Source organism: Embiotoca jacksoni, unplaced genomic scaffold (genome assembly GCF_022577435.1).
Source record: "Embiotoca jacksoni isolate LCO1_2020_lvr unplaced genomic scaffold, fEmbJac1.0.p SCAF_36, whole genome shotgun sequence".
NCBI classification, from domain to species: domain Eukaryota; kingdom Metazoa; phylum Chordata; class Actinopteri; family Embiotocidae; genus Embiotoca; species Embiotoca jacksoni.
The window spans coordinates 1,746,438-1,761,254 of record NW_027185388.1 but is presented as its reverse complement, the minus strand read 5'-3'; positions in this window follow the sequence as shown (position 1 = coordinate 1,761,254).

The following is a 14,817-nucleotide window of genomic DNA, read 5'->3' as shown; positions in this document are numbered from 1 at the left end:
CGAGTATGACAATGATATATTCAGTCTAATAAATAAAAATATATTTGCCAGCCTGTCACGCGACACTTTAAATTTCCATAGGCAAGCATGCAGAATCCTCTGCAGTGTTTTATGCAGAAATAGAGTAATAAAACATGCAGACTTCACACTTGTTGACCTTGTCTCGTTCAATTTTATTCCATTTGTGACCGCTCATCTGTAACCTGAAGCAGCCTCTAATACAAAGAGGCCACCGAGATGTTTGGAAATATGATGCACTGTAAAATCCCCTTTAATAGAACATAAACATTGATGCTGCCAAGATGGTTTTCTGGGATGAGCAGCTCTAAAACAATAGCCTCATAAGAAAGTTGATGTTCTGTATATCTGCCATATACGTGTGTGTGTGTGTGTGTGTGTGTGTGCGTGTGTGTGTGTGTGTGTGCGTGCCCGCGAGCTTGCGTGCGGTGCTTGTGCAGAAGGCTGCTTTAGGCATCAAATCTCTGAGGCATCATAGGAGTGTTCAGACACTCGGAGTAAAGACGGTGATACAGAAGGAGAAAAATGTGAAATCGGGTCATTATATTTACTGTGTTTCAACAAGCAGCAGAATACCTCCTGTCTTTTTATATTCCAGTCATCAACACACCTTTATTTTCTCCTCTTACGGTATACAGTATGTTCCCCCCAGCCCCGGTATCACGGCAAAACGTGAAATAGACACGCCAGTCCGCCATAGCAAAATGTGGGATAGCCACGCTTTGGGCTGGCTCGGTGTGAAAGTTACACATGAAACCTACAGCATGCTTAGAGGCATGTGATTAACAGGAAAATGAAACTTTTAGCAAAAAAAAAACAACAACACAGTTAGGGTTACTAAAAAAAAACGACGTGGGTTTGGAAAAAAACATGGAAACAAAGAACAACGCAAGAAAACCTCCTGAATTTGAACCTAATCGTCCTACACCGCAGGCCGCGACTAATGCCACTAGGCCACGCCTCCTACCTCATTGTTATGCCAAAAAAAATGGCCTTGGTACTTGGTCTCACATCCTCTCTTGTGGGACCTTGGTCACATGATTCCATATCACATGCGTCAGGCACCTGACATTTACATGTGTGTAACTTTCACGCTTTCAAAACATGTAACTTTCACGCCGAGACAGGCCAAAAAGTGGCTATCTCACATTTTGCTGTAGTGGACTGGCGTATCTATTTCACGCTTTGCCGTGACACTGTGTTGGTTCCCCATGTTGTGAATCACAACCCTCCCTAATCTGCCTCTCATGTTCCCTCTTTCCTGACTGCTAATGTGACTGTGAATAGCAACAAGGCAGAAATTGTGAAGTGACTCACAAATATTTGTCTTAAACAATTTTCCGCCCGGATGGTGGGCCCGCCAATATGTCAGCGGGGGTGGAACTCCTGATGGGCACACATCATTGATATGGACATTGCCACCAACACTCCCCCGACTACGCTGTGTGAATCCGCGAGTGTGTGTGTGTGTGTGTGTGTGTGTGTGTGTGTGTGTGTGTGTGTGTGTGTATGTGTGTGTGCATTCTGTCCATTTGCCACTGAAGGGGGGTCCCAAGGGTCTCCCTCTCCAAGCAGGAAATGACAGAGACGACAGCCGGATCTTCACTCCGTCCCCCTTCTCTCTCTCCATCTTTCTCCGTCCCACGCCCCCCCCCCCCCCTCCTCCCCCCTGTCCGTCCGTCCGTCTATTGACAGGTCTGTGGCTCCAGCCGGCTCCACGCACACAATGAATCCCAATGATCCAGCATGCATCACAAACCATTACCTGCACGGCACAAGTGTACACTGTGAATATGAATCACCCCACCGTGGGTGTCGCTGACCATTTGGAAACACACATACATGGTAAAGCGTGAATGCTAAAATATCTCTTCAGCCCACCCCTCGCTGCTCCGCTCCTCTGTCAGTCTCGGGGAAAATAGGGAGATCCATGCACAATGAAGCTCATGAATTATCAGCTGAGCATGAATGCCAACCATCGCGCCCACATGTGTATCCATCATTCTCATAGGCTGATATGTCAAGAGATCAGGCCTCGCTCAGTGGGCCGTGCTGTGCGCCCCCCCCCCCATGAGTGATACGTGTTCAAGGCTCCTGTCATTTACACATTTAATCAATTATCCAAATACCGTAAAGAATGTGGGATACATGTACAAAAACAAAACAAAAATTAAATGCAATACACGCAGCAGAATCTCGGAGCGTCTCTCTGTCACTGGGTGCACTGTATATCTATCCGTCATGCTGATAGCAAGCACATAATTTCATCACCTCCTGCATGCAGTCACATTTGATTGGATACATCCAGGCCGATAAATTTCGTTGAAAATGTCAGGGCGCGATGAAAAACAAACAGTCGCCATCATTCAAAACTTCCACGGATACACACGCTCACGTGAGTGGATGTTTCTGCATTCAGTGGGTTTTAGATGCTATTTGTTTACTACTACTAACTCCCACCATGCACATCACTGTAATGCCCATAGGCAGGGGAGCAATATCACATAATACATGTCTGGAGACTGCGATAGAGCTGAGCCCCTACTACTAAAAAGCCTAATGCACTACATGTTTACACATTTTCTTCGCCTGCATGCACATGTTCATTACAGTAAAATCAATGCAGTTATGAGTGAATGAATGAACAGTGTTTTAAATGTTCCTGTTGTTCACCTTTCTTTTTTACCGAGAGAGTACCATCTTGGCCACATTTAACCTTGAATACTTTGATAAATACATATTTTCACTTACCTATTGAAGAGGTACAGAAAGCTGTAAAACTGTGGTTATTTTTCAATTATGATTTCTTAACAGAAACCACTTTACAATTTAAAAAAAAAAATAGAAAACTGGAAAAGCTTTTCAGCAAAAAGCAAGTATAAAAATACATCTCTAAATAAATTTTAGATGTCGGTGTCGAACCATAACCGATTTATAAGTTTATATATGCATTGCGTGGTGCATGTCGTGGAAAAGCAGTAGGGTGGTGGTGGGTGGAACTGGGACTGCAGAGTTTAGATTTACAGCATGCAGATATGGATCAGTTTTTGGAATGATACATATTCATATGGGGGAAGGGATTGGGGTCGGCAAGTTTTTTGGATTGTTTTTGCCCTCGTTGACACTTGTGTGCAGATTTCTCAACGTACACACACACACACACACACACACACACACACACACACACACACACACACACACACACAAACTCGAAGCATTTGGACGTGAAGAAAGAGAGGACACTGAGGTTGCATTAAGGCATCAACAGAGTTACATAATTGCCTGTTTAGACTTTTGTTTCATCTAAACGCAACACATCTCGAACGTTTTCATCATCCTAATCTGTAATGGCATCACTCTCACTAATCACAATGGTGTTAGAAACAATCCGCGGTTTCTGGCTTCATGCTAATCCGCTCTCACATGAAAAGTCACTTTTTCACTTTCCTTCTCCCTTTTTTTCTCACACACACACACACACACACACACACACACACACACACACACACACACACACACACACACACACACCCTGCCAACCATCAGCCCTCTTCCAACTTCCGAGAGCCTATCACCTCCTGTTACGAGCCGGTGTAAATTGAATGCTGTGAATCAGGGCCTGGCTGTTACTGCATGTGACTGGAGGGAAGTGGGGACGAGGAAGGAGAGAAGAGGACTGCATGTCCCTGCAGCTTTATGGGCTGGTGTCTCACCAAGATATATCACCGCCTGGCCAGATATTACCATCATGTATATAACTACCCAGTGTGTGTGTGTGTGTGTGTGTGTGTGTGTGTGTGTGTGTGTGTGTGTGTGTGTGAGACCACGTCAGTGTGTGTTATGTACTTAACTACCGGGTGACCTGCTGCTCGGCTCCTAATATGGGGCATCTGCTGCTGTTTTACAGTACGGAGCAGCGGAGGAGGACGGGAATAGGGGCTGTGGAAAAAAAAGAGGGGAATACTGCATCATGATGAGGGCTTTTGTGGAAGATGGGGGATGGTGGGGGGGATCTAATGTGCAGGGGGCTGTGTGTCCGAGAATAAAGAAGCAGCAGAATGAGAATATGGAAGCGGAAAATGCGAGGTAGAGTGTGTGACAGAAAATGAGAGCTCGGAGGGGTGAGTTAGGAGAGAAAATGAGATATAGAGAGAGATGGCGAGAGGATGCGCACACAAACACACAGTGAGAGGGAGAGAGCGAAGGAGAGCCAGAGAGAGCCCAGATGAGGGAGTTGAGATGATGGGCTGGCAGTTTCCAAGCACCAGGCTGTTTTTCAGGGCTGTCAAGCACATTGTGAGGCATTGTTTGAAATGCCCAGGCTGATGGCTGACATATTCCCCATGAATCTAGCATGCCAGGCTGCTGTCCACTACACTACACTCAGACACACACGAGCTGCGCGCCTCTGTGTGTGTGTGTGTGTGTGTGTGTGTGTGTGTGTGTGTGTGTGTGTGTGTGTGCGTGTGCGTGTGTGTGTGTGTGATGGCCAGTGAAGGGTAATTGGCCGACCTTGGCCCATCAGGGTGGCTGGAATGAGGAAGGCTGAGGGGGGGAATGGTGGTGGGGGAGGGCAGTTGTAAATTTTGTCCCACATCAATGTATTTCTGTTTCTGGCACTCCACTCCATTATTAACCCTTTAAAAAATGCATACACGCACACATCCATAATACACACACACACACACATGTTCAGGTGTGTATGGACTTATCCACACAAACACACACACAAGTGGAGACACACTGATTGTACACAAATCCATAACTGACTCGGGTGCGATCAGTGGTCACACACGCCGGGTGAGTTAGAGTTTAATCTCCTCACCGGCGTCTCACACACGGTCACATCCGATCCAGAGATGTGGACATGTGTTGGAGGGAGAAACCTTTTTGTTTTAAAAATCTCTTTCTTCATCCTCGCTGTCTCCACCAATCTGTCTCTCTTTCTCTTGCATCTTTGTTTCACTTTATTTCTCTTCATTGGCTCATGGTCTGTAATCTGCCGACTTGTTCCCTTTCCTTTCTTCCAAGTCCCTTTTCCTGACTGCACCTCAGTCTGTCTCTCCTCGCCTAACTCCTGGCCTATTCATCTCATCCCTCCTCCCCCCTCCTCTTCGTAACCTCCATCTTTTTCACTCCATTCTCCTGAAATGTCCTTCTGGTGTTGCTTTAGCTTTCTTCTTTGCTTTCCTCCTATCTTCTGCCACCCTCCCCGTCCTCCTCCTCATTTCACTCTCAGCCATAGGGGGACAGCTGTTGGAGACAGACCTGCAGAAATAACTGTGTTACTCCTCTAATCGATACAGCCAGGCACCAGTGGCTATACTGCCTCGTCCTGCCCGGTGTGTGTTTGTGTGTGTCCGCGAATGCATTTTCAGTGTGTAGCTGTGACTGTGTGTGCTTCGGTCCTCCGCCAGGAGGCAGAAACGGCTGATAACCGAAGACATATCTGCCTCCGCCATCAGCGGAGAAGGGCAGGAATTAATACAGGTATATCCCTTCCTCATGCCGTCTGTACTTCCCTCCTTCCTGCCATCCGCCCTTCTCCCCTCTTCAGCCTCTCACTGTAATTTCTGTAAAAGGGGGAAGACTGAGATGGAATTGTGGAGTTTGTGAAGTGTCATTTGGCTCACGTAAAAAAATAAAATAAATAAGAGCAGACTGAGAAGAGGCATTTGATAATGAAACACACCCTCTTCTATTGATGTTGGATTCTGACTCATATTGTTCCACCAACACACACACACACACACACACACACACACACACACACACACACACACACACACACACACACACACACACTGTCAACATGTGTGGAATAAACCAACAGCAGGCCAGAGAAGAGAAAATAAATGGTCAAAAAAACAGCAGAAAGAATGTCATTTTTGTATCCCTAAATTTGAAATCTTATATATTTTCGTAAAGATTAACACTCCATGATATGATGTCGGTTCTTAAATTATGTCATTACAGTCTCGTATAGTGCCAAATGTGTGTATGTGTGTACTCAACCCAGTGTCAAGGCAAAGCGTGAAACAGACACGCCGGTCCATTACAGCCAAAGTGTGAGATAACTCCGCTTTGGGCTGGCTAGGTGCGAACGTTGCACGTTTTGAAAGCATGAAACTTACACGCACGTAAATGTCTTGTGACGCGGGATCACGTGACCAAGGTCCACAACAAAGGACATTTGGCTTGGTGACATTCGTCACAGACTGCCATGCGTGACATTGTTTTTATCGAGTTGTTTTTTGTTTTACAAACCCCAACCATGTTTCTATTTCCCCCTGACCCCAACCATGTGCTAATTTAGTAACCCTAAAGAGCAAAGTTTAATTTTCCTGTAAATCACATGGCTCTACATGCAGTAGGTTTGATTTTCACCCACTTCAGGAAAACGTGTAACTTTCACGCCTCGACGGCGCAAAGCGTGACTATCTTGTTTTTTCTCGTTTTTTGCTGTCGTGGACCGGCGTGTCTATTTCACGCTTTACCGTGATACCGGGTTTGTGAACAGTGTCGGCTCAATTTGAATGCGCCCGCAGACAACGCACTGAACACTCAGACTTTTGAGAAACTCCAGGCTTTCCAAGAGGCTTAAAGTGACAAATACTCATCTTCTTCTGCATCCCAAGAGTCATTTAGCTCAATGGCACAGAATTCAGTCCATCTGTCTACAACTCCTCTGAAGATGTTTCTCCCTTTCTCCTCCACGGCTCCCTCCTCTCCTCTCCCTTTGTCCATTCCTTTTCTCATGGCTAATGAGGATGTTGCCTACCGGGAACCATGTTTCTACTCTCAGTTTCTTCCAATGGTGATGGCTGAAAAAATGTTCGATTTTTTTTTTTTTTCAAAGCGGTGCTCAATGGTGGATGGCAGTTTATAAGAGGTAGGGGAGGAAGGGACTGCCTTGCAAAGAAGACCGTTTTAAGAGTTCACTTGTTGAGCTCATTTGCTTAAAAAAAACAAAAAAGACAAAATAAGAGAGCAATTTGAGGAAACTTGACTATTTTATTGATAGTAGATCATATTAGACAAGTGTGAGCTGTGTAGGTTCCAGTAAAACATTGAAAAAACAGGATTTCGGACAAAGAGTGAGAGTAGATTAAAGTAGCATGAAAACAATTATAGACAAAAAAAGGTATTTTGGGCTAATGGCCTGCTGCCTTGACTGGCAAAGAATGTTCAGTAATCTGTTGGTTTTATGGGATTAACTGTTCAATAGCACTTCTTTGGCTTTTACAGCTCTACACAGGTTCTATTTATAAAGCAGCTTTAGTGGAGAGGGGTATGTGATCATGGCTCACATCAGCGTTTCTAATCATTTTAAAAGACAGGAAAAGGCTTTAAGTGATGAGGATTTGGGGCTCTGAGGGGCTTCGCATACACTCCACTGGCCATGTTCCTAAATCAAAATAAAAAAAATAAAAAAAAAGAAGCAAAAACATTAAGGCTGTTTATATTACAGAAAAATCCATGCTCATAGCAAGGCTTAGCGTTAGAATAAGGCCACAAAAAAATTTAACCTATTTTAATTCATTTCCCAAACTCCTTTTTTTCTCCAGCAGAGCAGCCAAGACTGTAGTGACATGTGGAGCAAACATAATACGGTCATGCTGTAGGTGGGATGATGCTGCAAAACTGCAGAAACGTTCAGGTTTGGCTGTTTTTTTGTTTTTCCCCAGGGATAAACACCTTCCTCTCAATCTGCTCTGATTGTATTAGTTGGTAAAAAAAGAGCTGTTGCTGCTGTTTCACTAGAATTTTACATGAAGGCTAAGATAAAGACGACGTGTCCACAGAGCAGCCACAGCAGCTTGATGGATCCCAAGCACACAAGCTAAAAAAAAAAAAAAAAAAACACGCCTCATCAACCTGCACTAGCATCATAAGAACATTCAGACCTACATCCATGCAGATACTGTCCACACATACACACGTATTCAAACTATTTACAACAGTTTGCACACAATATTGACGCGAAAAAAAAGTCTAAATTAGATTAAAAAAACTGCTTTCCTGTCAGTCGAGAGAGAAAACAGTGTCCCGATCAGCTGTGTTTCTACAACATGGCTATTTGTTACATGTATATACTGTACACATTAAAGTGTGTGTGTTTGTGTATATCTGGGACTGTCTATATGTGTGTGTGTGTGTGTGTGTGTGTGTGTATGTGAGTGGGAGTGTTTTCGGTGTTTGTGATTGCTCTTCCCCTACTGTGAGCTGTTGCTATGGTGACAGTATTAAACACATGCTGTTTGTCTACCTCCAGAATTACATTTGGTACAACCCCAACGTCTTGTTTTCCAGCTTCTTCTTTTTGAACCTGTGATAGAAGAAGAGAGAGAGGGAGGAGAAATTAATTAGAATTACATGGATGTTTGCTCTCACACTGTCTGTTGCTTCTAGCATCTACGACAATTATGTTTGCACCTTCAGTACTGCAAGACACCTTATTTTATCTGCCACGTGTAATTTTACTATTCATTATAATCCTATTATTGGGTTAATAGGGAAACAAATGTTGTCAAATAATGAAGGAAAAAGGGAAAAGGAGCAGAGAAAAGAGGAGAGAAGAGGAGAGAAGAGGAGAGAAGCGGGAAAAAAATAGAGTTATAAAGATATAATTTTGGAAACACACCTTCTGTTTTTCTGTGGCTATGCTTATAATTGAGGCCTTTATTTTGATGCCACACTTGTGCAAGAGGACTGACTCTATGAGGAAAGGCTTTACTGCCATCTTCTGGTGGCAAAAGGAATCCGTTATTAAGGATGCAACATATTTCTTCCAGATAATCAAATACAAATGGGAAACATTGACCTATTGGAAGGCACGGACATGCTTGCTGCCACACACACACACACACACACACACACACAGTCAGACTCTCAATGGAAAACCAATGTGTGAACCAAAAATGTACTTTTGACCCCATCAACCTTTCCGACAGATGCTCTGTGGAGGTTTTTTTTAAAGGAAGAGCAGCTTCTTCTAGATGCTTAAATAGTTATTTGTCTTCTGGAAACCACATTAGTGGGTGGACTTAAGTCCCCACACACAAACACACAAACACACATACACAAATACACACATACACATACACATACTGTCAGCATGCAAAAATCAATTTTTAATTTTGTTCGGGAAAAATGAGGCACAGTGAGCTATGTAAAATCATTAGGGTGCTGTCTTCTAAACAGTGCATCCTTAGTGACGAACACGCACATATGTGAACATAAACACACACACACACACACACATACAAAAGCACATGTTCCCCTTGTAACGAATGCACAGCTGTTTATTGAACCTATCCTGTTTAGTATTCATTATTGGCACCTTTTACTGACCTGACCACCTCACTCTCAGTCCATTGCCTATTTCTAACATGTTGTAGGTGATTATTCCCTCCCTGCTCCAAGAATGACCAGAAACACACTGTTCATTAAAGCTCAGGATACCATTAGACTTGCAAATGCACGGCCTGCCTTGTTTCTCTCTGTCTCTCTCTCTCTGCTCTCAAAGTGCAGTCATTAATAGAGCCCCTCTTAACCCTGCAATTTACCATCTTATGCACACAAAAAAAGGTAGCAAAGGGTGGATGAGACCTCTTCTAGAAAAAGTCTCGGCTTCTGGATGGTGCTGGCATGTGGTGGTTCACACATCCCCTCAGTAGGTTCAGGAACAGAGAAATTTGTTCTTCCAGATAATGACAGATAAAACGGCTCCGTCTACAAGGAAAGGCTAATCCGACGGCTACCGCTGATGTTGAAATGTCAAAATTTCCAAAACTTTCTTCACAAGCACACCAATAAGTGGGCTGAGTACCAAACAGTGTGTTTAAGAAAAAGGAAAAAAAAAAAAATGTTCCTTCTTTTTAACAATGTAAAACCTTTTCAGGACTTTCAGGTTGCTGCAACGCCGCGAGTCTAACTGACTTTGCAGTAAGATGCTTCTTAAATCATTAATCAGCAACAGTCAGCAATCTCTGCCCCTGTAGCAGAAGTTTTACTGGGTATCTTCTATCTTTATTTTTGGTTTATCTGGCAAAGATTTTCTGTATCTAATATTAAATACAAATATTAGAAAATACTCTTTTAAAATGTCTGTCTACTTTTTTTTGGATGACCAACAATCTAAAACGCCAAAAGATTTTATGTTTTCAAAGATAAAACAAACCAGATCCTTGCGAAGCGGGAAATGGTGACAGTTACAGTTTTGCTGTCGGGTACTCGCGTGGCTATTACACGTTTTTTTTAAAGGCGTGAAACGTACACGTAAATGTCACGTGATGAAGGATCATGTGACCAAGGCAGCAAAACGGACACCTTGACACCAAATACAAGGGGCATTTTTCTAGGGTGGTTCAGTGACATTAATCACAGACTGCCTTGCGGGACAATGACATTCAAATCCAGAAGGTGACAAAGTTTTTTTTTGTTTTTTTTTTTCCCTCACCCCAACAATGTTTGGTCTTCTAACTGCAATTGTGTTTTTGCTAATAGTTTAGTTTTTCTGTAAATCACATGGTTCAATCCAAGCACTGGGTTTAATTTTTCTGTAAAATCTCGACCAGCCAAACGCACATCCACTACAGGAAACCGTGTAAGTCTCATGCCTAGACATCGTCAAGCGTAAATCATCTCACATTTGTCTGTAGTCGACGGGTGCATCTATTTCACGCTTTGTCGTGATACGGGGTTGCACATACTTCATGACAACAACAAAATCTGAAGAACATTTTCATGTCCTGAATATAAAAAATAAAGCCTGAGCCATCTCTTGCAACCTTCAGAATGCGTGTTGTTTGCAGATGATACTAGATCTTTTGACCTCTTATTTCCACAAGTATTACTCTAGCATAAAAAAAAAAAGCACCATGTCTATTCATGTAGCTTATTCCTGAGTGTGACACGAGCATAAAAGGGATGTCAAGATCAGCTGCTAGTAAGATGCAAAGTGTGTAGTAATGTCAGTCCTGTATTGGCCTGTGGAGGTAAATAAAGAGCCGATCCACAAAGCGCAGCTCTCAATATATATCTGCTTAATGTTCCCTGTCAAACCATCACTTACGGTCACCGGTGTATGAAAGGATGAAAAACAAAAATTCAAGACCCATGAGTGACCCTTCTCTGCATGCTGCCGGCACAGTCTCCGCAAGAAGGCGAGACACTCAGAACATCCAAGAGGGCCTTTGAGTTGAGCTGCTCCTCGGCGCCAAGCGGAGCCGGTTAAAACCCGGCAAGGATGCTGCTCAGGCGTCTCCCCTCGGACATAAGGCAGGTAAAGCTGACTGCAAGGAGACCCGGGGGAGAGACCCGAAGAACACTGAATTACAGAATTACATCTCCCAGGTGGCGGGCGGGGGGAGAAGTGCAGGAGCAGCTGGATGACGCTGCCTGAGGGATGATGTTTGGCTTGTTTTGCGACCCTTACTGAGAAGAGTGAGATAAAAAAAAAAAAAAAAAAGGACAGATGCAGGGGTAGACAGTCAAAAACTGTCGCCTATATGAAGGTTAAGAGACTGGACATGGGTTCATGTCCACTTCTCCAGAGAAAGGTACCCCATGCTGAAGGGTCCTTGAGAATGACAAGAGTGTTTGCAAAAGGGAATTCCACACTTTGTTTTTCTATTACTGAGCACAGGAAAACTCCGTCGTACCATTTTTACCACAACCACCGTAATATACATCATGCATGCAGACAATATTGATTGGATATATGGACATGTAATGATTTGTAGTGTGGGAAAAGCTTGTATTTTTAAAAAGTGAATTAAAAGTGCACCTCCTTGTTTGTCAGAATCTTAATGGTTCTCATTCAGACTTTGGCTCATGTAAACATCATAGATCATATTTCAAAGGCATCTGGACTTTGACTGAGGCCGTGAAGGGCGGCAAACATCCATCACAGTTTGGAGTTTTAGTTTTGAAGGTGTCACCATTAAATTCTGATTATGAGGTTATCATCATCATCATCATTATTATTAGTATTAGGAGCAAGAACCTCTTTCCATCAAGACACTGTGATAAATCCTATTGTGCTACTTACCAAACATGAAATGCCTCTGAAGTTAGTGACAACTTCATTTAAAACAGGAGCATTTTTCAGTTCAGACAGGAATTCATCTTCAAGGTTCATTTTGTAGGATTTCTGGGATTATAAATATTTTTAATATAATTAATACATTTAATGATATTTCATTTTTGTATAATCGCATTTTTTTTTTTCTCTCTCTCTCTTCCGAATGAGCCTTTAAAATCTACATAGGGAGCGGGTCCACTTCCATAAAGTGTACCCTGTTGAACCGCCATGTTCCGACAGTAGCCCTGAATGGACAAAACCCAAACAGTGGCTCTATAGGGGTTCCTGCACGCTCATCGTGAGTTTCGCAGCCGCACAGATTCTGTTACACATCTCGGAGGGGAGGCTGAGGCGAAGGATGTTCAGTTGGCAGCAATCTGCCACTTCCCACTCAGAGTCTACATACAGCTCCTTTAAGCTTAACACTTTCTCAAACTTAAATGGGAGTGTTTATTGGACTGACTTTGGTCCTGATAGCGAGAGACATGACCTAAATATGAATGCAAATGTTGCCCTGGGCCTGCTGAATGTGTAAATAGGCAACTGTGCGCTAACTCTTATCCAGCACACCCAGGGGCGAGCAAAAAGCACAACATTGACATTTTAGCCACTTGTTAAGTTGCCAAGGCACTAAAAAGTCAATGTTGGTCTTTTAGCTCAACCCCAAGCGGCTGCAAAGTTATTTAATGTATAGCTACTTGGAAAAAAAGACTGAAAGTACATGTGTTACCAGTAAAGTGTGCTTAAAAGTAAAATACATTTTTTTATATGTACTAAGATTGAAAGAATGATTTTCATTTAAACCGGGTGGTACAATTAATAAAAAAAATCTTCACACGTTGGTGGATATTTTGATGAACTTAGATTTTAAAGCTCTTTACAGGTTCTGTAGATCTTTAGTTACATTTTGACCAGAAACTTTCAATGTCAAATTAAGGTAGTAAAAAAATAAAAAATAAAGATTTCTCCCAAAAAACCTGAAACATTTGCTTGTGCTATAATATTACATCACTGTTTGTGTGTGTGAAACAACCTTGTACACACAGGCCAACAAACACACCACAAATAATAATTATATCATGCAGAGAAAGAATTATTTCACCACAAGGTCGTGGTTGTACAGACAAGGATGCTAAAACATAACCTTAAGCCCGCACGCGCACACACACACACACACACACACACACACACACACACACACACACACACACACACACACACACACACACACACACACACACACACACACACACAACTGTCCCCCCACCCCCCAGCTCAGAATATTACACATGTCATTTGAATACATCGACGTCAAACTTTGCAAATACATTGGTATGACAAACTGCATGCACATAACTATACACACACTTTGGGTACACACCAAAGTCATTAAGATTTCTGGAGCTCGGGGCCACAATTAAGACTATTGTGGCTCTTGTAATCATTCTCAAAATGCTCCCTTCTGATTGGACCAGACACATCCGAACCTGCGGCCAGATTCTTTTCATAAAGAGGGCCAAGACCTCCGCTCAGTTATTATGGCTGAAAGCACCTACTGTATGCATGGTTGTGTGTGTGTGTGTGTGTGTGTGTGTGTGTGTGTGTGTGTGTGTGTGTGTGTGTGTGTGTGTGTGTGTGTGTGTGTGTGTGAGAGAGAGATTGCGCTGGATGATACATGAGAGGGACACTGGGAAACTTGGAATGTCTCATAATAACCCGAGGATACGCGTCCTTCCTGAGCAATTTTTTTTTCTGAAATAAATAGCTTCCATCAAAACAGAGGACGTTCGGCTATGTGCAGAACTACGGTGCCACTCGAGTCTCCTGTGTGTGTGTGTGTGTGTGTGTGTGTGTGTGTGTGTGTGTGTGTGTGTGTGTGTGTGCGTGTGCGTGTGTGTGTGTGACAGTCTGTCCTGCATCCAAACGGTGGAAGGACCAACAGGAAAAAAAAGTCTGGCATCAGGAATCGGCACTTATATAATGGCTACATCTGAATAATTAACCTAAATATTCACAAAATTAACTTGCTGGCACGCTGTCGCCGATGACGATCACTAATGATGAAAAAAAAAAAAAAAGTCCTTTCAAATCAAAGCCATTGATTTTTCCGAAAAAGGTTCCATCCCCTGCAGACTACAACTATAGCAAAGTAGCAGTGTAATTTTCTAATAAGCGCACGCTATTAAATGAAATTAGAGAGATTTTCAAAAGATCGCCCGCCCGCCCGCTCGCCACCACCAGACCCTCTCTCCCCCACCCCCCCAATAAAAGTGCTGCCTGGTCATTTTGGCTGCATTACCTGTCTGCTCTTGTATAATAATGTAATTATCCAGCGACCGGCGTGATAATCTTGCGGAATTACACTGTGACCTCTGTCTGTGTGGCTCGCTTTTCACAGCTCGCCACTCTGTGGGGTAATGGGAAAAGACTGAACCCAAATGATCTGTGTCTGATGAACCTGCGAGCACCAGCATGCACATAATGGACAACAAACAACGCTCAAGGACGACACAAAGCAAAGACGCGCGCGAACACGCAGGGGGCTGTTGCGTCGACAGGAAAGTTACTCAGAGAAAAGTGATTATTTTTCATTCACTGGCAATCAGCCGTACGGGTGACTTCCTCTTTGCACCGCCCCTCGGCTTGGATTCCACTTTTGAAATTTTAATTTGATTCTTTTTTGGCTGCAACGTTGTCAACTAAACCCTGAC